Here is a 24,512-nt window from a genome sequence, read left to right on the forward strand (position 1 = left end):
TGTCCCCTGGAGGGGGAGACCTGGTGGCACTCAGAGGAAGGATAGCAGGTTACCAAGAAGAGACTTGATACCCTATGAGCATATACAGGGGGAGGAAATCCCCCTCAGGAACAGTCATAGGGGAGGGGAATAATGGGAAAATGGGAGGGAGGGAAGAATGGGAGGATACAAGGGATGGGATAAACATTGAGATAGATGTAACAAGAATAAATTAATAAAAAATAAATAAAAAAGTTCTTAATTATATTTGGATATTTGAAACTAGTCTCATTAGTTTTAAAAGAATTTCCTCTTCTTTGTTTCTTCCCTTTTCAATTCCTTTAATTCAACAGTTTTACCACTTTGATGAAGAGATTTCTTCCTAATCAAGAGAACTACTAGTGACACTTTTCTTTAAAAGGTTACCATTCCTTTCTTCACGTTTATTATGTTGTATGTATGTACAAACATTTCATTACTTCAAAATAAGATACCAATTAATCTGTCCACTAACATTTTTGTATCTTCCAAAATATGTAGACTATGACATGTTTCGTTTCGTTTTGTTTTTTGGTTTTTTGAGACAGGGTCTCTCTGTGTAACAGCTCTGGTTGTCCTGGAACTCCCTCTGTAGTCCAGGCCGGCCTTGAATTCCCCGAGATTCACCTGCTTCTGCCTCAAGCAGTTTTCTTCCTAGGGTCTATATATACGACATCTAAAGTACGATATTGTCATCAAGAATGTCTGAGTTCACCATAATCAACCAACAAGTATTATATTTGTCTTGGTATATGTTTATATAACTATTTGGTATGCAGTCCTACATGTTTGGAAGTAGCAAGAGTGCTCACCAACTTTTCCTCTTATTACATATACTTCAACATCCCTACCTTAATTCATGTGTAGACTGATTATAATTTCTCATCAAGAATCTACCTAACAAAGTATCTAGGATGCTCTGTGTCTTTTGGTTTTAAAATTTTGTACTGAAAATGAGCGTTTATTTTCTAATGTGAATTTTTCATAAGTATGTAATTGTTACTGTTTTTCAGCTTGTGGAACTGCACATAGGCAACCTAACAACCTGCCTTAATTTATAGGAAACATGTTATGCTAATAACTGTATGCATAGACCTGTCTATACACGCTCATAGGACACAGTGACAGCACACACATACTAGAGCCATACACTATGAGTGCTAGAGAACATGTATCACTTAGTGGGATAAACATCTTGTTTAATATTTTGACCTGTGCATTCATTTTTTAAGGGATTTCTTAATGTAGTGGTCATATTCATTAAATATTGAATTTTATTTTTATCTCCAGTTTTCTCTCTATCTTATCATTTTTGTGTACCCACGAGTCTTGAATCTATATCAAAGTGTTATATTCTCCATGTAATTTAGATCTTACTGTACATTCACTTGTGGATTTGGGTTATTTCCTAGAGACTACTTGAACATAAATGTGATACAGAAATTTTATTTGTGAACTAGGATTCTCTGTATTTACCTATTGAACTAGTTCCAGCTAGAAAAAAAATGTAATTTTATATCAGAATGCCATTTTCATATTTTGAATTTAAATTAATTTAAGTGACCATTACAAGCTGAAATTTGGGCATATAATACAAAGAATTGCAAAGAGTTCATTCTGAAAATTGTTTTTATTCCTACTTTGAATTATAAGGATATTTTAATAGTCATGGACAAATCAATTTTCTTTTACTTTCCATCTTGCTTTTTTAACATATAGAGTGATGTGTTATAGAAGTAAATGATTAAATTGGCTTCCTACAGAAAACCACAAGAGAAAACTACAGGAAGTATGAGTCCTCACATCACCAGGAAGGAAGAAACCAAACAAACTAATTTATGGTAATCAAAACCAGCTGTTTCTACAGATGCAGTGATTACATTAAAACACATTTTCTTAAACTTCTTTTTTAAAACTCTAAAGTGAGGTGTTAAGATCAGTCTTCTGTTATGAATTGGACATGACAGTAAAATAATATGAAAGAAAATGAAACTAGTGAAATAAGTAACTATGAAAAATGTAGTAATATTGGACAGGATTTAAAACTTGAGTGTCTGATAATCAGAGTAGGAGGATGTTTGGAGCAATTTGGGTTTTTTAATTGTTTTGTTAAATTTGTTTGTTTGTTTTGCTTCTCATTTGTGAAGTCCAGGTAGCTAAGCAAGTTACTAGGACTATGTGTAGACAGAAAATAAAGGAAATCTATATCTGTGAATATTAAATCTACACTAGTTTAGGCCAGAAAGTGCTTACTCCATGGACAATCTTTTACATAATAACCATGAAGCTATGAAAATATGTGGAATGGTAACATTTTTATAGAGACCATAGGAAAAAAGATAGGGGAAAAGATAATGAAGAGGCATTCTTGGAGGAAATTTATATTACAGAGACAAGATTGCATAAAGCTATTTGGATCCTATCTCTACTCATGATCTCTCAGCAAAGCTCCTCTCTATTAAGTCTGCAACTCCTTTTATTCTGAGTTTTATAAGTAGATGTGGGTCAATATTGGGCATCCAGGTCTGCCCATCAGTATCATTGCCTGGCAAGATTCTCAAAGACTTGGAAGGTATTGGTTATGATACAGACCAGGGAGAAATGTGAATACAGATTGCACTAGAGCCTGTAGCCTAAATTCTTTGTACTTGTCACTTTGCATTTCTTAGGAATTTTGGAGCCACGAACTATGACTAACTATTATAAGCATACTATTTTGTGAAGATTTACTTTGGACAAAGTCTCACAGAGAGCTCCAAGGGAAATAAAAGTAGATAAGACATGATTCCGCTCTCAAAGTCAAATCTCAAGGAGCTATAGACGTGTAAACTATTCATCTAGATGCCAGTACTTACAGGAGGATCATTAATTTTATGCCTCTAAGAAAAAAATCGTATTGCTATAAAGATCTTAAAATGTGACTTCATGAATCAAGGAACCATCATTATTCAACTTTCAAATATGGTCACAAAAGTTACCTTCTGGTTTTCATGCCATTGGTGTCTGTCCTTCATAATTTCATTTATAATATCTGACAAGATTAATTTTCCTTTAGCATGCGTTCGCTTATATTAGTGCTGTAAGTATTACATTTTAGTCTCTCTCTCTCTTACATTTAAAGCCTTTATTTGTGTGTGTGTGTGTGTGTGTGTGTGTGTGTGTGTGTGCACGCGTGTGTGCGCGCCCATGTACGAGCTCGTGTGTGTGCATGTACATGCTTGTGTGTGTGTATCTTCAGAGACCAAATTAAAGTTCTGGCCGTGTGTACTATAACTAGAATGACAGGTGGTTGTGTGCTCCCTAACATGAGTACTGAGAACTGAACTTTTTGTCTCTGGAACAGCCAGAACTGCTCTTATCTGCTCTGCAACGCTCTAGCTACCTCTTAGTGATGTGCTGTATTTTTACTTAACCTTCATCCCTTCCACCGTGGTTTTGTAATATTTTATCATGATAGCAAGGCTGAAATAAAAATGTTTGAATCAGCCATGGTTAGCCATGTAAGTATGTGAAAGGCATCTGTACTATTAATAATTTATAACTAGGACTTTTTCATTTATTTCTTTTGAGTCTTCATTAAGTTTTTTATAGAATCATCTTGAGATGTATCCTGCTTCTCCCCAACAGTGACAAATTCTCTTCCGCTCTCAGAACTATCCGCTGATGCTGAGTGTTGTAGTATAAACTGTACTTATTTCCCAGAATACTTTGGTGCAGTGCAGAAAAGATTTATCCTTCATTCATATTTCCCACCTCACATACATAACTGTTAGGAGACCTGACAGATATTTGGTTGACAAATAGTACTCTTTAGTTCATATTTATCATTATATGTGTGTTCATTTTACAACAAAAACTAGGCCAAATGCTAAAGCAAATAACCTCATTCCTCATCAACCTGCTTTTCATTGGTAAGGCAAAATGAAACAATGAATAAATGAATGGAAATATATTACTTCTTGCTGTATTGTTTTCTTTCAGGTCATCGACTTTCTGACATGACTGGCATTTTATTCCCTAAGCATTAAATATGCTGGATAACATGGTAGTGTGTTCCTTACAGATGCACTAAACTAACTTACCTTAGTTTAATCATGCCTTTAAGTTAACTATAGGTTGATTTAATATGGTAGAGTCTTGATACCAATCAAACCCAACTCCTCATTTTGCCTACAAGTTGAGAATTATCCTGAAGTTTTCAGGCTCATAAATAAATTTTGTTGGGTTTAGAATTTATAAGCTACCTTAGCACTGGGACTTATAACTAAAGGTAAGTTTTAAGGCATATATTTTCTGAGCCCATCTCTATTTTAAGCAAGGTTTTGACAAAAGAACAACAAATGACAATTAGTTGAAATTGATTTTTGTTGTTGTTTTGTTTTTAAGCAAAAGAAAATTTTCAGAAAAATTCAACTTTTCTAATCAGAATAAAAATTCCTCATGCAAGTTAAAGACTTATTATTATTATATAAAGACAGTTCTTTAATTCATCCCAGTTAACAAATAACATTTTTTCTACTTAAAGGTGCTGCTATGCTATTTTCCAATACTTATATTACAAAAAGTCATTTTCTTTTCACTGTGTTTTTCAGAAGACCACATTTTCCATTGTTCAATTTGTCATAAAATAATAACATTGGCAAACTAAAAAATGGTTTTGAAGAAAAATATCTGTAATATCACATCCTCCACAATTTTTACTCAAACTTAATCATTTGGGAATATTTAGTATAAATCAGCTGTGAGTGGGGGTGTGTGTTTATCTCTTTCTATCTCTTTCTCTGTCTCTTTGTCTCTGTCTCTCTGTCTGTCTGTCTGTCTCTCTCTCTCTCTCTCTCTGTGTGTGTGTGTGTGTGAGAGAGAGAGAGAGAGAGAGAGAGAGAGAGAGAGAGAGAGAGAGAGAGAGAGATAGAAAGAAGAGAAAGGTGGTGATAATACTGATAATACCATTTTCTTGAAAACTGAATAAAGATGATTTTGAATAAAGTAATCCACAAATAGAATAGATGCTGCCAACACACAGAAATAACATTTATTCACTCTTACCACCTAGATCTTAGAAAACTACTTAATTGCTGAAACCTCATATTTCTAGAGGAAGTGTCTTATGCTTAGTTGACAGTACAGTGTTGAGGTGTTGTGACAGCTGTCCTTAAACAAGCATTAGTGACCATTATGCACTACATTTTTATGTGAAAGCACCCTTTAACTGTTGAATTGATTAATAATAATAATACAAGATTTCCCAACTTTCTTCTGGAAAATGGAGGTATAAGAAAGCTAAGAAATTTGCCATGGGCATCAGAGCTACTAAAAGAAACATCTGACAAAAGTCCAGTCTGCCTTTCTTGGTAGTATGGATTCTGCTGCAACAGAATTCTGTAAATGTCTAATCTTTCTGTTTCCTGGTTTTACTTTATCACAAATTAAAACAATGACACAATTTATGTACAAAAGCATGCTACACTCAACACTAGATATAAGCTTAGTGGAAAGTAAATCCAATGCCCAATACTCCTCCCTTATGTCTTGGTCCATCTGTCTCTCTCCTTGTTCTCTCTCTTTCTCCTCTTTCCCCTTTTCTCTGTTCCTATCCTCTTCCTCCATTCTTCTCTTTCAGTCTTGTTCTTTCTTACTCTCTCTTTCTCTCCTTTTCTTACTCTTCTTACCATCTTTCCCTTCCCCTCTTCTTAATTTCTTTCTCCCTCTTTCCCTTTTATTACTCCTTCCTGTCCCAGACTTCTCTGTCTTGTTTTCTCTCACTCTTACCTACACATAGAATGAGAATTTATTTTCAATGTATGGACAAATAGCTAGAAGACTCATAAGTATGATAACATACAAATCACAATTTAAAATAAATGCACAATTGAAATTTGCATTGAGTGTGTCTTCTTATGTATTGTCATACAAATATAGAAACAATAAGTCACAGAAGGAGGTGGATACAATAGCTTCCTGCTTCTACTCCTGATACTTGGGAAGCTGAGGCAGGGGGATTGAGAGTTTTAGAACACTGTGGCCTGAGCTACCTAATGCCTAATGAGACACTGCTTCACACAACGGGGGGGGGGGGGGAGAGAGAGAGAGAGAGAGAGAGAGAGAGAGAGAGAGAGACAGACAGACAGACAGACAGACAGACAGACAGACAGACAAAGACAGAGAGAGAGACACAGAGAGACAGAGAGAGACGGAGACAGAGACACAGACAGACAGAGAGACAGAGACACAGACAGACAGAGAGACAGAGAGAGAGATAGAGAGAGACAGAAAGAGACAGAGACACAGAGACAGAGATAAACAGAGACAGAGAGACAGAGAAAGACAGAGATAGAGAGAAAGAGAGGATGAAATAAAGAATAAAAACTATCTGCTCCAATATTCCTCTTCATTTAAAGCCTAAAATGCCACTGCAAGAGGGCCTACTAGTCTACTCTTCAATGATTTAGAATAACAGTCTTTTATAACCAGAGTCCACATTTATTTTTTGCATCACTTTGTCTTCTTAATGTACCTAAATAATTTACTAAAATTGCAAAGATCCTGAAAAGATAAAGATATCATAAAGACATCATTTCTGTCTTACAATTAGACTCTTGTAACCATAAACCTCAAAGCCTTGAAACTTGAGGAAGGGAAAAGTTAGTCATGAGTGGTAAGGAGAAGGTGGGTTTGTCTCTTGGAATGAAATTTACATAATACTAGTAACTTCAAGGACAGACATTGGAAGCAATATCTGAGACAAAGATGTGTCAATGTGATCTGAAAATATATATATTCCCCTATTTACACCTAAATCACCTTAGAACCTTGGAGAAGGACTGTGTCTAGGATGGAGTCACTGGACTTTTGCTGTTGTTACTCTTCCCAATTTGACCACATTGAATAAATTTACTTTCTCTGATTTTCATTCTTATACTTACAAATATTATTAGGATTATCCTGGGTCTTGACACTCATTCACCTGTCTTCAATAAGACAAGTATCTCTGTATATCTACCTATTTATCTATCATCTAGCTATACTTTTATATATAATATAAACATATATAATATCTAATATCATACTTTTAAATATTATCTAATATATATGTAAAATAGAAAAGCAGTAAAAGGAAATTTGTTCAATGTTGTCAAATTGGAAAGATGAACAGTGTGGCCCAATGTTTTCCCAAGTTCAAGCTCTGTTTCCAGATGTGCAGTTAAGGTTGAAATGGAAAGCAAGGAATATGCATAATGTAGTATTCCCAGACAAGATGAAGTGCTTTTACATCAACACTACTTAGTACTAGTCTCACAAGTTGTGTACCTGTTTTCCAGCAATAATAGCCCAGGCTCTTAGGCACGGAGCCTCTGCCTCTTTCTTCTCCCACTGTCCAAATGTGTTTGTGCTTTGGAGAAAACTCCATTTTCTTGGGCTTCACTATTTAAAAAGCATTATAGGCAAAGAGTGAGACACAAGAATGTCTTCAAAGTCTATCCATCTCTGTTAGAAGAATTAAATTACTTATCTCTTTAACAGGCCTATGGAGTAAGGGCTTTCAGATCCCACCTTCTTAGGCCTGCAAGGCACATGTTTTAATCATAACAAACTGGACCATAACTTAACTTGGTAGTCATAGGATATTCTAAAGTTACACATTTTTGTGTGTATTAGACTATAAATAAAACAAATGAGAAACATAGGAGGCATTTGCATTAGTTCACAGAGATTATTACCTAGGGAGTAAAAATGTGAACAAGACAAAATAGCGGGGACAGCACGCCTGGCCCTGCTTCGGTCCTGCCACTCTTTCTTTGCTCTGATAGTCTCAGAAATATCATTACTAAATAAAAACAGCCTCCTTTAGAAATAGGTGAGTGTCAAATTTACCAAAATATAAAAAACTACAATAATAGAGAAATAATTTTACTGAAATTATTCTTTAAAATGCTTCTCTCCTCTGTCCACAGAATAGGTAAAGATGAAGTAACCCTCCCAAACCCAGTGCTGATTGATGAACAATACTCTTCAGAGCAATTAAAATCTCCTAATTTATTGTTAAGAAAAAATGATGTAGTAAATTCAACTTCTAACAAATTATAGTTCTGAAAGATTAGCGGGCAAGGAGGAAACATACAGAATTTTGTTTCAAGTAAGTGTGCCTCTTCTGACAGCATGCTTAAAAACTTCTAAGGAATTTATTAAATTCCTTGTCTTACAAAACAGACCAACACATCAATAATAATAAGCAGTTAAATACTACATGGCTAACAGTTTTCCATGTTTTCCTAACTTGATAAAGGGCTAATATACCTTTTTTGCACTGAGATTAGAGGGTAAGTGAAGCAGCAAAAGACAATTTAATTGAAGCAGCCCTTGCTTTCCAAACCACTCAGCATTATGAGTGAGAGAGAAGTGCTGTCTTATTCAGTGGGCACACAAAAATCCACGTTAGTGTCAATATAGTCAGGAATGATAGGCTCCATCACTAAAATATAACTGAGCAGTAATGACCAGGAAGAGTGTATGTAGCTCGGAAAAGCAGAGTAGATCCTTCTTTGTCCTAGATGAAGTCAAGGGTAACTGAGAAGACTGCTCTTTCCCCTTTGTTATTAACTGCAAATCATTTTTGTCCTGTTAGAAAGCTTATTTTTTTCAAGTGTTAGCTGCCATTATGTTTGGATCATGTAACCTGACCTCATCTTAGGCAATGTAAATCCCATTTCCAATTAGCAAGGATGTTACTATAGAGATGATGCTTGCATGCTTTAAAACAATAGTTAGAGCAGAAGTATATTTTCTTTTGTAGTCTGTGCTGAAGTGGCTTTGTAATCGATTTATCTCATTGATTTTCAAACCAGCTTTTACATTTCCGAATTTATATGTGTATGTATCTGCATGTATATGGGTGAGAGAATTGTTTTCAGGATTTCCAGGTTTGAGGATGGATCTAAGTGAGGTAATCAGTAGAAGCAGCACAAACAGGCATTACCTGTTTAGCTGCCTTGATTGCCCTCATTTCTGTTTTCTGTTTGGTTAGGCCAGGCTTGTCTGCAACAGCCTTTATCAGTTTTCTGTCTCTCTGTCTCCCTGTCTCTCTGTGTCTGTGTCTATGTCTGTGTCTGTCTCTGTGTCTGTGTCTGTGTTTGCGTCTGTGTCTGTGTCTGTGTCTGTCTCTGTCTCTGTCTCTCTCTTTCTCTCTCTGTCACTCTCTCCCCACAGCCATTGTAAAAGAAAAGCCATGAACCATACTTTGACTTTTTATGAATCTGTGATTGTCATTTTCATAGAGCAACTTTTCCAAGGCTTTGATGGATACATATTCACTAAAAGTCTGACCCCTTTCTCATTGCCCTGGCAATCAGAAACTGTCTGACTTGAAGGAACTGCTATGGACTATTTATGAACTACACAGTATGGAAATAGCTCCCCACCTCCTTTTCTCTGGAGCATGTAAGAGAGATTCCAGCTGAAGGATGCTCTAACAAGCTCCAGCATAACAAACATGGTGCTAGCAGGTTTTGTCCTTTCTCCTTTCCACTCCTCTGCTAAACCAATAGATTATATATCTATAGCTAGCCCCCAAGGTCTACTCTCTTGTTTGGCCACTACTCATTGCTGAGACTAGATACCAAGGTCCAGCAATCCAAATTCAGTATTTGCCTATACGGGCTAAACTGACCGATCAGGATTTACCAACTCATCCTAGGAAACCACTCCCTTCTCTATATTAAAAAAAAAAAAAAAAAAAAAAAAAAAAAAAAAAAAAAAAACCAACCAACAAAACAAACAAAACAAAAAATGAAAAAAAAAAAAAAAAAAAAACCCACTTCTGTAGAGAAACCTGTTGTTCTCTTCCTCTGATCTAGAGGCAGCCCACTGCCTCCTTGCCTTTCTATGGCAATAACGCTCCTTTGTGCTAAAGACTTTTTGTCTATATGTGTTCTGTGAAGACTCCAAGGCCCTTTATAGTGATCCTGTGACTTGAATCATGACTTAGAACTGACTGTAGGACCCTGGACACAGCTCTCCTACTTTCCAGACCATTAGGTTACTGTTCTTTTTCACCCAACGGGGCTAATTAGTGAATTATCCCTTACTTGTACTCCTAAACATTCCTCAGGACATTCAGTGATGACTGGTGAGTGTCTGATATGCCTGCTCTGTCTTGTGGGCTTGGGGAGAACGTACTGTGCCATGGCCTTCAGCACCCACAATAGAGGACCTTGGATGACCAGTAGGCACATTCTGTTCACTTTCGCCTGGTTTCCAGTTCTGCTCTTGCTTTTGTTGGTCACTCTGCCAGAAACCAGTGTCCATTCCTAACAATCCAAAATGCGCTTAGAGAGATGCCAGAATTTTCGTTGGCCTATTGTGTCCCTTTCTTGGTTAGGGAGCTAGAGTGGAAACCCTTCTCTCGCCAAAGATTTCTCTATCGGCTACAAGAGAGCTAGAGAACTGGAGGGATGTCCTTGGCTCTTGACCTTGGATTCTGGCTGCCATTAGCGAAAGAAGTCTGTCTCTCCATCCTGACTGATGTCTGCTAAAGGCTCCAACTAACACCCAACATTACTGTGCACTCAAGAATGGCTCTGCATGAAGACGCATGAGCGTTTCTGAGTTTGAGATGATCCTTATCTTTAGCACCTGTTTCAGGACAGCCATGCTTAGACAGTAAAGGGAACCATCTAAAATAGAAAGCTGGTGAAGATGTAATTGAATGAAGGGACCATGGTTTATCTCTAGCAAGCAGCAGAACTTGCAGCCTCATCCCCGTGTTGATTCTGGATTTACAGGAAATGATAGAAGAAAGAATTTACAGAGTCTTCCTCCATGACTAGGGAAAGCCTTCATATCTCTGGAATCAGGCTTAGAGACTTTATTATCTAAAGCTGAGAAGGTAAATCCTGAATTACCTTGGAAACACCGAAATGTTGTAGATGCCAGAACCTTAAATACTTGCTTAGGAGAGTTGCTGATGAGGAGTGGAATCAGCCCAGGAGATAGAAGTGTGTTGCAGTCAACAAAGTTGAAAAAGTGATTTGACCAGACATGGAGATACATAATTTGGAGTTTTCCCTGCTGGTTTTCAGTCTTGCTTTGCTCCAGTATCTCCTTATTATGCTCCTTTTTGGAACTGTTGAATATATATATATATATATATATATATATATATATTTTCATTCTGAGATATTAAATGTTGGAAGTATGTGATCTGTTTTTCATTTTTTTTAAACAAGGGATTGCATGGGTCTCAGAAAAAACTTTAAACTTTGGAATTTTAAACAATTATATGTACAAGTATATGTTAAGTAAATATTTGTTATATATATATATTTGTTTTATATCTATGTTATATGTATATATATATAAAGAAGTTATTTGAGTATACATGTATTTATGTACATGCATAAAAATAATTTAAAAATATAAGCATATATACATAGATATTCCACTAAAATAGCTTTAAATTATTAAGAAAGCCAAAATTACTTATTTTGCATAAGCTGACAAATTAAAATGTCTGTGTTATGGATGTTTAAGTTGTTGTTGCTCCAAAGAATCGCCTGGCTGCACAAACCCTAGAACCCTATTTTATCATCATTAGTGTACATGTCAATCTTTATTAGGTGAATGACATTATGCACTGAGTTATGGCTAAAGCAATAAAACGTATATTTTTTAAAAATTCAATCTGGATTTACTATGCAAAATAAAAGTTGCAGTATTTAAATGGGTAGTCTAAACATAATCCTTATAGATGGAAGTTTAGTATGTTACATTTAGATATACTATTTTATTTTTTATCTGAATCAAGAAATAAATGAATTTTTAATTAAAATGCTACTAAAGGTAGCATATGTGGCTGTATTCAAAATATAGGATTTTTTTCCATTTCCAAATCAGGAATCTTTATGTGTCATACTTGGTAGTGACTTGTTTTAATAAAATAAATTAAAACAGCATCTAAATTTAAGATCTCTTAAAATGTGCATCTATTCATTCACTAGTTGTGCATGTATTTGTGTGGATCTATATGCTACAGCTCACTTGACTACATTTAGGAATCAATTATCCCCTTTCATTATATGGTTTTATGGATAGAAATCACATCACCACATTTGCAGGATAAGTCTGCACATGCTGACCCACACCCCTGGTCCCATACTGTTATTGTTTTAATACATATACATTTTTCAAATGTAGGAATATGAAAGCCAAATAGTAATTTTGAATTATGGAGGTTTTGTATCCATTTGCATAAAATGGAAATACAGACAGAATCTTCTTTAGTATGTCTTGATGCATTGACTTGGAGTTAATGTTTGAAAAGAAAAGCTTAAAATTTTTATAAAAATTCATACATGGCAGTAGTAATAATGTACAAAAAAACTGCTTTCTTGAAAGCACACTGCATTCTATAGTTTTAAAATAAAAAGAATAGACATTATTATAAAATTGCTCCTAAAACTGAGCTACACGTTTAAATCACATTTTAATTATTTAAAAGTGGTTTTGCCTTTCTCTAAACTTTAATGAGAAGTTATAGAGTAGGAACTCACCCTTCTGGTTTCTGAAAGACTGGGCTACCTGGTTCAGAGGGCAGGCATATACCTGCCAGATACCTAATAAGTCAGTTAAAAAATCGTGATGTAGCTCCACAGAGTATAAAGTACATTTCTATACATTAACTATATGTATGAATTTTTAATCAATGAGAACATGGAAAACTTATGAAAGAAAACTATAACAAATGTACATAAAGTTACAGAGGCAGGAACATTCATAAACTTTTAGGAAATAAGAAGACATTTAGTGTGATCTCAGTGTATTGTAACCTATGCCCACTAAAATGAAGTGTAGCTAAAGAGGTGATGTATAAGAAAATAAATACACATTATTGTTTGGAAAAATCTCTGCTGCTTTTAGTACATGTAAATAGGTAATGAAATAGTATGCATTTAAAATGAGTTTCAATAATTGTGCAACCAAGAACTGGCAATGGTCAAATACAGGGAAGTTTTGGGAAGATGGAAAAGCGGAGGATTGGAGAATCTGAACCTGCCAGGTAATGACAAGGTTTAAATCAGTTCACTTTCAGAACAGTGGATTATACATTACCAGAAAGAGAAAACTGAGACCTATGTAAAACACGATTGAACACTTACTATGCTTGCTTGCAATGAGAAACTGTGTTGCAGTTATTTGGTCAGAAAAAAATAACTAAAACCTCATTCTGTAACCACTATATTCATATAGGCACATTTACACATCCAAAGTTATAAATACATGATTAAACATATAAATGGGTTTTATTACAGTGGCTTACATGCTGTGGTCTGAGTAGTCCAATAATGAATGTTTTAACAGAAAGCCCAAGGATTCAGTTGTGGTTCAGTCCACAAAGGCTGGATGTCTCAGCAGCATGAATCTCGTGTTAGAGTTCTGAGGATTCCTAGAGACATGCTTGTCATTCATTTGCTCTGGAATCCTGAAAAGTTAGGTGTTAATACTAAGTAATGGTTATATGCAATTAGACAGATGAATTTACCAGGAGGTTAGTGAAACCAGAAGAAAGCAAATTTTTTCATCTTGTATGACACCTAATTTATGGCTCTCTCTCTCTTTCACTCCTCTCTCACAGGGGTGCAGAGAGCCTTCCATTTCTGTTGATTCCATTTGGATCCAAGTTGATAACCAAGAATAGCCATCATAGACATCTATAAAGCACTTCCCATCAAAAGATGAACCCACAACAAACACAACACCAAAACAGACTTTTCACACAAGGAAGGATACTAGATTTGAAACACTGTAGGAAAAGAAGGGATAATATTATGCCAAGGACAGAACATACAACAGTTTGAAAGATTGAAATAAGTACAGTTAACATGTACTAGAATTGTGAAGACATAGACAGAACAAAAAGAACAGTATAATAAAGAGAGAAACCAAACAGTGAACCATTCAAATAAAACAGTTACTAACACTTTTGATAATATTCTAATCAGCGTGCCCTTTGCAAGAGAAGAGATAATTTCCCTGAATGTTGCAGTTCAACAAACTATAAAAATGTCACAAAGAGACATGGTAGGTAATTTTTATGAGATTAGGTATATGCTAATTAAAAAAACAGTTTATAATTGACCTCATTGAATTCATTCTTTGGAGAAATTAGGAAGTGTCTTAGAGGAAAATTCCCTGTCCCTAGAAACTTGTACCCCTGAGCCTGGACAACATTGAATAGTAAGATCAGTACAGCTCTCATCGAGAAGAGAAAATCTGAAAATAAGATATTGTTTTCATTAAAGGATGGAGAGAAATAAGTAGCTAATAAGTAAAATATCTCACAGCATATCTCATACTATGCCTGACAAAGAGCAGTATTGTATAATGGTGAGACAAAACAAAACAAAACAAAAAACCAAAAACAAACAAACAAACAAAAAAAAAAAACAAATGACAGCATTAGATAACACTTGATTGAGGAACAGATTAATGATTACAAGAAATTCAATGATTTTTGTAAGCATTTGTGGATCTCTAAGCACAATGAAATGGGCGCCAGACAACACTTTATGTTAACGGATACTTCTATCCATCATTTTCAGAATCGAACTTTGAAAGAAGCCAATCCAAAGCTGTAGACCTCTGAGTAGCCTACTCTACTCATTACAACACAGAATAGAAAACAGGAACCATCAGAGGCATTATATTCAAAAGAATAACTGAGTGTATAGAACTAAAAAACAAGTGAGACCTGAAATTGAAGCAGTACATTTACACACATGAATGCACCTCTCAGTGCTAGGTTTATTACAGAGAAATAGAAGAGCTCCTGTGAAAATGAGAACAATTAAAAAGCAATCAAAAGACACCTATAAAAATTGTAAAAATGATAATTGGATTGAAGTACTTGCCCATTTGCAAAATAGAATTCAGAAGATAATTGTATATCATCTTAAAAGTTAAGACTTTATTCCTGATTCTTGTAATAGAAAAATATACGAGAAACTGGAAGAGAGTTAATATGTTTGACAAGAAGCAAATGTGGGGTCAGAATTCTATCTATGCAGTTGAATGTCTGTCTTTAAGGCCAAAGGACAAGCCCAACAAACAAACTGCAGACTTGAGTTTGAGGCGCATAGAAAGGAAAAAGCCTGGGGCTTACTATTGTTTTATTATTGCTCAATGTCTTAACCAATACTTGAAAAGTTAATGCGTCAGTTTCCAAAGAATCAAAATGAAAAAGAACTGAATGTATTAAAGCTTGAAAATGAATAAAAAAAAAAACCCTCAGGCTCTAACTTCCACATGAAGAAAGCGATGATTCTATGTTCTACAGAGTTTGATTTTGTTTGTTTCCTAGAATTAGACAATTTGGTCTCAATTGATGCCAACTAGCAAGAACCATTTGGTGAGAAAGAAACCTAATTTTGGATTTACAAATGTGTATATCATTTCAGCCTAATGTACATTAGCAGACAGATAATGTCATATCCCTCTACGATGTAATGCAAAGCCTACCTGGTGTTGGGGCAGTTGGTGTACTGCATGCTTCATCAAGCATCCATATAGAACTTTTTGTTTCCTATCTTCTACAAATCTGTCCTATTGCAGATTAACCACCCTGGAAGACTCCTCTGAAACATATTTAAGCAATAGACAGTCCTTATTAGCCAGATGGTGACTATACTGGGCATTTGAGATCCACATGTAACCCTGAGATTTTCTAAAGGTGAGCATTTAAGCACAAAAGCATATCCTAGGTTGACATATTTCAACTAAGAAGAACTTTATCCAGAAGAGTTAGAACAGAAACCAATAAAACAAGTAAACTTAGGAACTTTGCCAGATTTATAGACTTTGATGGGTTAGGTTTCTGTCTTGTTTGTGCAGGAGGTACTGTGTTGGGTTGAGGTTTTGGCCTGAATACCACTTCCATGATGGACTCAGTTGTGCAAAGGTCGGGGGCCTGTTACATGTCTCTCTAACTTCTCTTTATATTTCTAAAACAACTTCTGAAACATGAAAAGAAGTAAACTACATATAAATGTCCTGGTGAATTCCTCTCATTTTCAATGGAAATGTTCACAGGTAAATAAATTTGTGATTAATCAGTAGTTAGCTTTCTTTTCAATGTTTTTGATAAGTAAAACTTTTTTCCACACTTCTATGCCAGCATGTTTTGGTGTGAATGACTAAGAAATATTTAATTTATTATAGCATGGCAGTTTATTAGACATTTCTCTAATCATCATGTACCTTTATTCAGCATCTTCTACTTAAGTTGTTCTTATTGTGATACAACGCCATGAGTAAAAGCTACTTTGGACGAAAAGTTTATTTTGTGTCCACTAAAAGGTAACAAAGGGTCCATCATTAAGAAAAATCAAGTCTGGGACACAAGACAGGAACTTGGAGGCAGAAAATGAAGCAAAGAACACAGAGAAATTCTCCATACTATTTCCTATCCATATTTTTCTCTGTCTGCTTTTTTATACTGCACAGGACTACGTTCCCAATGGTGGCAGTGCCCACAGTGAACTGAGCTCCCAAACATTCATAATTAGTCAAGAAAATTACCAACAGACTCACCTACAGGCAACTTGATAGAATTATTTTCTCAACTGAGTTTCACTTTTCCCAGATGGCTCTAGCTTATATCTATTTAAAGAATGGAAGACAACTAAAAATGTTTAGGTTTATTATTCTATTACTTATGTTAATCAGGATTTGGCAGTCAAACTTTTGAGGATGAATTCAGAAATCTCCTCAGATCTATGACTTGATTACAACACTACTCTATATTTTTTTCTGAATCTTAGAAAGCACCTCATCCAAACCAATTTTATACATCCTTTAAGTGATATACTTAATGGAAATTTTATTTATTCTTTCATTATTCATTGATATCACTATGGTGACTGTATCACTCTATTTCTTATTAATATAACAAAATAAAAACATTTACTTCAGAAACTTATTTAGGATGTCCAAGAGTAAAGGCATACATGGAAATTGTGATAGACTCTTGCTGTTGGGCACCTAACATAGTACACATCATCAATTATAATATATATATATATATATATATATATATATATATATGATATGTATACATACATGATATTTATAATATGTATATGCTTATATGAACCATATTATGTTATGTCTCTTTTGCTCACAAATCCATAAGGATTCACTTGTAGTATCCAGCTAAGAAATCTTACCTAATCCTGATTCAATACAAAGGATTAAATTATGTTAAAACACCACAGTCAGATACAGTTTTCAGCTGATTACCACCTCAAAACAAGGAGTAAAATTCAACACATGATTCCTTAACGTATATACTAAAATTAGTATAACATTGTGGCAACCACAGTCTCTTATTTTAAAGTGTATTCAAAAATACAAAAGCGTCTAGGGGCTTCCATAGAGCATGCGAGCTTGAGGCTTGTGGTTTACACACGTGTGGCTCTGTCGGTAACTTGTTGGTCAGCGTGGTAGCTCCGCAGTGAAGAACAGAGTGGCAGCTTAGGCCTAGACTCAGAGCTGATGGAATTTGCTGCAGGGAAGGAAGAGAAGGCCAGAGGCGGTCCCCAGAGGGTAGCTGAGGGGGCGCGGCCTAGGCCCTAGGGGAAGTAGTGAGGGATTTAGGTGGGAACCCTGAGGCTGGCGATGGAGAGGAGAGGAACAGACTGACAGGAATTAAGATCACAGAGGATGCGGAGGAGATGAAAACGGACTTAGCTGCGGTGAAGCAGGAAGTAGTGGGCTGGTCCGATGTAGAAGGTGGCATTTCGGACAGCCACTGGGTAAAGCAGGAGGTGGAGGGCGGGCCTGAGGTGAAGGATGAGAAAACGGGCGTGCTGGAGGTGAAGCAGGAGGATAGTAGCCTGGTGGTCAAAGAAGAGAAGGTGGAGGAGCCGGAAATAACGTGAAGGTGAAGGAGGAGGCGGACTGGGAAGCAGTGAAGAAGGAGGAACTCCAGCGTAAAACGGGAGTTGTTTGTTGATCAGACCATGAAAGAGGAGCAGGCGATGAGTGGAGTGCATGTAAAAGAAGAGAATTGCCTCAAGTGAGAGGCCATGGAGGACAGGAAGCTGAAGGAAGACGAATCCCCGAGTGGGCTGCAAGAGGAAATTGGCTATGTCAAGGTGTGAAACTTGTGGGACAGAGGAGGCGAAGTACAGATGTCCGCGCTGCATGCGATATTCCTGCAGTTTGCCCTGTGTAAAGAAACGCAAGGCAGAACTGACTTGTAACGGAGTCCGAGATAAAACTGCTTATGTCTCGGGACAGCAGTTTACTGAGATGAATCTCCTAAGTGACTATAGATTCTTGGAAGACGTGGCGAGAACAGCAGACCAGGTTTCAAGGGACATTTTTGAAAAGACCGAAGCACAAGAAATAGCTGTTCTTCATGAAGAATCGTGCCCGAATGCAAGATATTTTCTTGAGGCTTTTACCCAATGGATTCAGCAAGAGGAAAGAGAACTCCACAGTTTTTGACCATAAGAAACAGCAGTTTGGTTGACATGTAAAGCTTCAGTTTCCTCAGAGTCAAGGAGAGTATATAGAAAAAAGAGTACCGGATAATAAAACGATTAATGAAATTCTAAAACCTTACATCAATCCTGAAAAGTCTGATCCTGTGATTTGTCAAAGATTGAAAGCCTGTGTACAATCACAGACCTGGATCCAAATTTTAAAGAGGGTTGAAAATATGCAGCAAAATTTGATAAGACATTATGAACCGGATCCTTACAAAAGTCTTTTAGACAATTTGAGGAACAAGATGTCATTGAATATCCAACGTTCCACGTGGTGTTAAAGGGATCGAGTGGTGAGATGCAGCTTCTCCACCAAGTGAAAAGTGAATCTACCCAGAAGCTTGGCAATGGAAACTGAGCACTTGTGGAAGAAGGTGAAAGCTCCCAGATGGTTGAGAATATGAAAGACAGTGAAGCTCGATCTCACAGGATTCAGATTGATCCGAAAGAGAAATTTGCATCACTGAAATAGACAGGAAGAAAAGATGGAGGAATTGAATCAAATTGGCCTGGAGTTGTTCGGGAGCCTGACAACACAGAAAGAACTTGTGACCTGAGCATGCTGGAGAGGGGGAAGGAAACTCCTAACAACGAAATCTGGTGCTTTAATCTTAATTCTAAGAAAAGTGTGAGCTCCATAAAACTGAACAACAAAGAAATAATTTACTACGTGCTTCTCTCTGCTTCCCAAGAAGGGAGGGGGCAGAGCCCACATAAATATAACTGTCAGCTCACTGGACTAATATGCATATTTATTCCCAAGCAATTAATAGTCAAAACGTGTCATAATGAATAATCATGTTACGCTTAAGGGAATTGAAGTTAGGATTGTTCACTGAGAGCCCTAGAAGACAGTATATTAAAGCTCACTCTCTTTTCATTTCACTTTCTCTTAGATACTGACAAATTCTGGAGTAAACAGACTGTGTTACAAAAAAAAAAAAAAAAAAGAAAAAAAAGAAAAAGAAAAAAAAAAAAAGCCTCTAGGGAGGAAAAGAAAGCAGATAAAAATTTGTAGTAGATATTAAATTTAGTTGCATTATTGATTCTTATTTGTAATACATTATAGTGTACAAATACCCACGTGAACAGAAGTTTGGCACAGGAAAATTCAACAAAGGTTGACTTCAGACCTATATATGTGAACAATATATATATGTCAAACAAATAGAAAAAGAAAAGAAATATGAGCAACTCAAATAACTATGAATACATACTTGGACTCAGACTAAATTAGAAAAGAGATATCAATACACATTATACTATAATTAATTTTCCAAAATTATTAACCTGCTGTCTGAAAGCTATTGAAAAATAGTAATTCAGGCTTTATAATAAACAAGTGATTTAATATATTCCTTGCAACATGGACTTGCTTTCTCCTAGTGAAATAGAATTATAAAAGCAAAACAAGTAAGAACTATAGGAACTGGTTTTGGAAAAATCAATATTTATTCAAAGAATTGGAGAGGGTTAAAGGCAATGGTGCCTACTAACAATAAGGACACAGAGTGGCTAAATTGCCTTCTTCCTATTCTATTCTGCACCCAGGAACTAGAGTAAGGAACAGTACTTGACTCCAAAGCCAACAAGAAAAATCATAGGTAATGAAAGGAAGAAGATATGTTAAGAAGACACAAGAGCCATTGCAAACAGATAACCAAAGGACAAATTTGAGATCATTGTAAACTGTATGAAACTTTGTATCCATTCATGAATTAATCCACAGAAATAAAAAGAATGCTTCTGACATAGTGGGGCATAGAGTAAAAGCTTATAGAAATAATTATATAACTGAAAATATTTTCAACACACTTTATAATTATTTGAGACTAATCAATGTACACTACAATAATTAGGTAGAATTACAATAGTAATGTATTATATAGTCTCATAGTCTCTATCCAAAAGATATTTATGAATAAAAAGCAGAATAACAGCTTTATTAGTTAGGAAGTCATTAGGCATGGCTTCAACCAAAGACTGAATTTATATTCTGTGATAATGAATTGACAAGAAGGCTCCTTGATGATAAACTGAGTTTTTTCCAGCACAAGGTAGCTGTACACACTTCTGGGCCAAGAACATTTTATGCTTCAAATTGAATCATTTAAAGAAATGCAAAGAAAGACTCAAAAATTATCTACAAAGGGAACTTGAAATACATTATTTTGTCTTTTATTTCAAAGCTGTTGTTAATGCTACTGGCACTGTCTCAGTTACATGTAATATTGTATAATAATGGTGTCAATTTAAGCACCTTAGGCCTTATCATTATATAGCAATCATTTTAATTAATCAATATTAAGAGTCACATGCTGTAGTACTAGGAGAATTTAAAGATTGCTATATCTACAACACAGTCTGAAGCATTTCAAGGAAAAAGTGCACTTTTCATCCACAGACACTGAAAGGCTGATGAAAGAGAAAGAACAAAGCAAACTATACAGCATAAAAGTGCAGAGCATTACCATTCTTTGTACTATTCTCGCATTTTTCTTCTGTATGACGAAAGTTATGTCAAAGTTAAAAAGTAAAGAATGTTCTCTCCTATCCTTAAATACAAAAGTAAAATAAATACATCCATAAAAGTAAATGATTCAGTAGAATTTTTGTTTAGTTAAATAAGGACATTGAAAATAAACTATTATGTATGTGATATAAAACATCAATATTTCCAAACATATTTGATGTCAGAAATTTTTAAAGAAAACATTAAATTAAGGTTGAATGTCTTATAACTTACACTCACTAAACAATGGGCTAGGAGACTAATTTATCCATCAAACTAATCTCATACATATAGTTTAGTGTCAGAAATGAAAACTAAAACAACAAAAACCAAGACTCATGTGTGATATTTTGGTGTGTAAAAGAATTGCATAGAAGAAAATGTAAGAAAAAAATTAAATGGGGTTATAGCTTACTTGATTCATAACTTCTCATAATTATTTACCAAAGCAGTAATAAATTTTGATTAATAATGATATAGTGAAAATAAAATAATTTATTAAACTTAGGATACATTTTAGTCAGAAATTAGCCAGCTATTATTTCCTAATGCACTGTTTTTGTATGTTCATTTTGAAACAGAGTTCCATATATCACAGGCTAGTCTCCAAATTGTTTTGTACTTTAGTCACCTTGAACTTAGATTCTCTTGATTTCAGCTGCTGAGACCAAACATTACTGACTGACGTGAGCCATCACACCTAGTTTATACTGTGATATGGATCAGGGCAAACACTCCAACAACCAACTTACACCCTCACTTTCTGCACTGATGTAAACAATTATTCCTATTGTTGTGCAATTTAGTACTGTGAAGAAAATTAGTATGAGTATTATGTGTGTTACATACATTAATAAATGTCATCTTACAAAAGAAATTAAATAATGGAAAAAACACTTAGATCTTAAGTGACTATGAATGCATTAATATAACATATCTATGTATGAATGATGTAACTGTTTATGTCCAGCTTGCTATATAGTAACATTCCATGTGTACGTGTGTGTGTGTGTGTGTGTGTGTGTGTGTGTGTGTGTGTGTGTGTGTGTATAACAAGATATCACCTTATTTATATTTCTGCTGTTTCAGCTTGGTTAGTACTACAATTATGGACACACTGAGTTTCTTTTCTTTGCCGTTCTTTGAACCATGACTGATACACTTTCAAGGAATAGAAAGGTAATAACCCTGTGTTGCTTTCAAGTATGAAACAATTTTAAGCTAGGGCAGGGTGTAAATACCATTGCTGCCAAACCTGACAACCTGAGTTCATTCCTGGCACCAACATAGTGGAATCAGAGAATAAGCTCCAACAAGTTGTCCTCTGATTTCATGTGTGTGCTATGACATACATGCACACGTACAAAAATTAATTGTAATTAACAGACTTTACACTATCTCTGAAGATAATAATAAGTATGTTATTACTTAACTTGAGGGCAAGTCACCTAAAGAAAAGAAAGCTAATGTGCATAAAACATTGGCATGCAAGTTGTTTTTAGCCAAAAACAATCTTTTAATGACTGTGTTAGCCAGACTATTATTAAGATAATGAAAATGCTATTCTTGGAGGAGAGGAAGCCAAGAAATAATAGAGCATTTCTTACTGAATCTTTAAGAATCTTCCTGAATACAATTTCATTCATATTTCATTGGATGAAGACACCTTCAATTTCCTTACTACAAAGATTTGGTTCTAATTCAGTGCCTAGTAAGCAACACTACAATATTTGAAAAAGAATGTCAATGACTATCATAGTATAGAAATTTGTCATTAAACATGCAACTTGCTTCAAATAGCCAAATGAAAATATAAGGCCTGGGCTTAACTCTTAAAATGGCATGCTATAATTTTGTCCTTTTTTGTCTTATTTACTTAAGAAGATAAAAATATATACATTTTCCCTAAGTAAAAATTGAATGCCTTGTTCTCTTACCTTTGCTTTAAAAGGAAACCTCAAAATGCAACAGTTTCAAAGGGAATAATAGAAAAACTTATATTCCGACACAAACTAGGTTGCAACATAATTATAAATCATAATTGATTTATCAACAAACTACAAGGATTTGAGTGTTCTTTATTATAACATCAAAATCTGGGCAGTAGAAAATTCTAAATCTATGGCACAAATCAATACAAATCTAGAAATGTTTATTTAACTTGGAGTTCCATCACTTGCTTTTTGCTTCTATAAATTCACTGTGATCACTGTCTAGAGCTCTGTGCTCATCTTCTTTAAAAAAATACATTATTAATTTATTCATATTGCATCTCAATTGTTATCCCATCCCTTCTTTCCTCCCATTCCTCCCTCCCTCCCACTTTCCCCCTACTCCCCTCCCCTATGACTGTGACTGAGGAGGACCTCCTCCCCCTGTATATGCTCATAAGGTATCAAGTCTCTTCTTGGTAGCCTGCTATCCTTCTTCTGAGTGCCACCGGGTGGTCCTGCTTATCTTCTTATCTCCTTGAGTTAGCCTTAAGGGATAGCTAGGAGGAAAGAAACCAAGTTCATACAGTGTTATTTCCACATTGTTACTCTTCAAGGTTGATTAGATTAAACACAACAGTAATAACAACAACCACCTTTCATTATATTACAAACTTTTCTGAAGCTTTTTCTTTTTTGACCATGATAGTGGGCAAAGAAGCAAGTTGGACAAACAAATACAATTAAGACATATTTTTTACTGTTTGCAAAGACAAAATCAATTCAGCCGGGAATTATCCAGCTATATCTATAGGAGATGAGACATAGAAATTTAGGATCAGCTTCTCACTCCACTCTCACTCACTGCTGATTCTGAAAGTGCTGCTTACTAATTAAAACATGGCATAGAAGGTTTATTTAACTTAGGGAGACAGAGAGTCATTGGGGGATCTAAATCTTAACTAGGAAAAATAAAATTACTGGACATATGGAAGAAGGCTTTATACTAGAAGTAAATCAATGTAAAAGAAAAGATCTAAAAACCCACCATCTTTGCTTTGTGTGAAATATTAGGTATAATAAAGCTTAGGAGAAAATCTGGACAAGACCCATACAAGCCCTTCTAGTGATAAGAGATGAGCTAATCGCCTCCAGGTAGATTAAGGCAGTTTAGAATAGTTAGCAGCTTCTGTAATGTTTTTCCATATGCTACATAATTACTTTTGGAGACATCAGCAGGGGCCTGAAAATTTTCACCACTCTTTAAAAAATGTTATTTACATTTTATGTGTATTACTCTTTGTGTGCATCTATGTATGTGCACTCTTTCATGTCTGGTACCTCTAGAAGGCAGAAAAAGTTATTGCATTTGATAAGTGGGGCATTTATTACAAACTGACTTTAAAAACACTATATATAAAAGGTTTTAAAATATAAAAAGTAAGATTAGGAACCTAAATAAAACATTGTGAGAAATAATCACAGTAAATGAACAGAACTGATGTAATA

General features: G+C 35.2%; 1 pseudogene; it reads left to right on the plus strand.

Annotated features, from left to right (window-relative positions):
• The first annotated feature begins 17,562 nt into the window (after positions 1-17,562).
• Positions 17,563-18,918, plus strand: LOC127196157 (box C/D snoRNA protein 1-like; annotated as a pseudogene).
• The last annotated feature ends 5,594 nt before the right edge of the window (positions 18,919-24,512 follow it).

Source organism: Acomys russatus, chromosome 1, assembly GCF_903995435.1.
Source record: "Acomys russatus chromosome 1, mAcoRus1.1, whole genome shotgun sequence".
Lineage (NCBI taxonomy): Eukaryota > Metazoa > Chordata > Mammalia > Rodentia > Muridae > Acomys > Acomys russatus.